The sequence below is a fragment of the Tupaia chinensis genome, unplaced genomic scaffold (assembly GCF_000334495.1).
Source record: "Tupaia chinensis unplaced genomic scaffold, TupChi_1.0 Scaffold000140_1, whole genome shotgun sequence".
Lineage (NCBI taxonomy): Eukaryota > Metazoa > Chordata > Mammalia > Scandentia > Tupaiidae > Tupaia > Tupaia belangeri.
Window position 1 is genome coordinate 77012 of NW_006159610.1, and position 2660 is coordinate 79671.

Genomic DNA, 2660 nt, shown 5'->3' on the forward strand with positions numbered 1-2660 from the left:
AAGACAATGGTGATGGAGGCAGACGCCTGGGTTAAAATGTTCGTTCTATCATTTGCTAACAGTATAACCTTGCCCAAGTCACCTACACTTGTTGCCTCAGATGGAGGCAGACGCCTAGGTTAAAATGTTCGTTCTATCATTTGCTAACAGTATAACCTTGCCCAAGTCACCTACACTTGTTGCCTCAGTTTCTAGTGTTCAATCTAGGGATCTAAACAAGACCTCCTTCCTAGGGTTTGCCTTGGAAAGAGGGAACCCATAGCCTTAAGATGTCACTAGCATTTTATTCTGGATTCTTGGGGGAAGCCCAGTCTGAGGACACAGCCAACAAATCCAAGAGAATGTGAGTGAGTGAATGAAGAAATTCTAGCCTACGCTCATTTCTTTCTTTTTTTTTGAGAGTTTTTTTTTTCCTTTTTTTTGCTATCGGACGTGTGTGCTCGCCAGACAGACAGAGAGAGACAGAGAGATAAAAAGTGAGAGATCAACCCCCAGGAGCGATGGCCATGCCGCAATCCCTTCTCCTCCATTCTCCTCTCGGGATCTTGGGCATACATGCACACACGCCTGGCATGAGTTTAAACCACTGGGTCCAGGACTCGAACCATGGTCAGCTACATGGGAGTTCAGCGACATAGCCATTACGTTAACTGTGGTCCCAAGCCTACACTCATTCTAAAGCTCTCCTCTTCCGGCTCAGTGGTTCCCAGTCTTTCTCACATCATGACACGTACCCCAAAAATACAGTATTTGTACAACACACTCAGGTATATCAGAAAGGATGTCCACAGTGGGCAGGCAAATGGCCCCAGGGGCTCTGTCTACTCTGTGCCATTGCTGGTGGCCCCCAGGGCTAAACGGATCAATGTCTAGTTGCACATAACCAAGAAAGACAACACAAACATAGTCCAACAATATGGGGGAGAAGGCCCCAATTTCTGGGGCCTGGGAAACTCTTGACACTGGTTTAGGATAACCTAGACTAAACCTAGAGACAAGGTGGATAGACTCATCTGGGAGCCCAGGGCAGCGGGAGCCCACCTTTGGTTCTGGGGTAGAGGTGATCCTAATGGGGCAGCCTCCCATGTCTGAGATCCTCATTACGTGTGATGTGGCTATATGTCTTCCCCATTATGGACTTTGGGAGGCTCATCTGTCAAACAGGAGTAGCCTTCCAAGCTCCCAGCCTGGACGATGTACCAGGGACAATCTTGGCCACAGCCAACTGTCACCTGAAAGACCCAAACATTTGTGCTTTTCATGAGAGGTTGGGAAAATAAATAAAAGGGCTATTTAGCTCTTTTCTCTCTCCCTCTCTTAACAGCACCTTTCAACCCGGGAGCTGCCAAAGAAGTTCTGAGCTGGGGCTATGTATAGAAACCACATCACTCACTGCTGAAATGGAGGCGAACAGCAACTCCCCCACACCACGTAGGGAGAGGAGAGAGAGCAACTGGATTCAGCCAAAACCGGGGTCAGGGGGGAGTTCTGGCGGGGAAGGGGTGGCCGTGACACTGCATGGTGTGTGGAATATGGGGAGGGCCCCAAGTGGTGGTCGTGTCAGGAATCACAGTGGCTTTTTTTGTGTATGTGTGTGTGACGGGAGGAACTGCCTCCAGGCATCTCATTCATGCTCCTGGATATAGTTTATCATATTTGGAAAGGCCTCCAGAGACAGGAAATTTGATAAATTCCCATTCCAATGTTTCACGACCCTGACAGCAAAGGAGCTCTTTCTAATAACTAAGCTACAGGCGGCTTCCCGCAGTTTAAAGGCGTTTTCCCTTCTGATGTCCTTAGTGGAGATGGGGAACAGCTGGTCACCATCCTCTTCATAATAACCCCTCTTCTATCGGAGATGGTTATTCTGTCACTCTTCACCTTTTGCTTTTCCTTATTAAAAGAAAAAAAAAAAGTCCAATGTCTTTGTCTTGGCAGCAAATGCCCTTTTTCTTTGTCTCAACTCAATCCATCACCACCTTCCTTTTCTTTTAAAATGATATTCTTTCTTCTGACCTTGTTGTGAAAGTGACAGAGTACATCTGCATATCATTCCCACTGCACCATCGTGACACACGAGCCCTGGGCCCTAGGACCAGCCAAGGGAAGGAAACCAACTTGCATGTATGCCTCCTCCTTTGTATGCTGGCCACTCCCTGGTTCTCTGTGACTCTTCACCACCCGAGGATGCATCTCAACCTCAGATTCGCAGATCTGGCAACAGAGATCCAGATAAATTATGTAGAGATCAAGAGGATTCTGCTTAATAATCGTCATAGCTGAGGTTTAAATTCAGGTCTTATTGTTTTCTAACTCACAGGCCTGTTCAGATCAAGAATACATTAACTTTGGAACCAGATGGCGGTGTGGTAGTAAAATGCAACACTCTCTGAGGCTGACCCTCGTGGGAAGGTTCCAGGTTTGCACCTGGAGTCCTCTGAGTATATATGGTATGGAAGTGCTGATGTTCTGGGGCTGGCTGAAGCTCTGTGAGGGTCATGGCATTGAGACCCTGTTATAGGTGCTATCCCTCTGTCTCTCTGTCTCTCCCTCATAAAAGAAATAAGCAAATAAGTAAGCTTTTTTTTGTTTCTTTTTCTTTTTTTTTTTAACAGCACACTAACTCCATTCAAGGAAATACAAATTAAAGTCACGATGAG

General features: G+C 46.7%; 1 protein-coding gene across 1 annotated transcript in view; it reads right to left on the reverse strand.

Moving 5' to 3' along the window:
- Nucleotides 1-2660, reverse strand: part of LOC102468553 (plexin-A4) — a gene marked incomplete at its 3' end in the record, with an annotated part of 320452 nt that overhangs the window by 72426 nt on the left and 245366 nt on the right. The gene's annotated exons all lie outside the window — the stretch shown is intronic.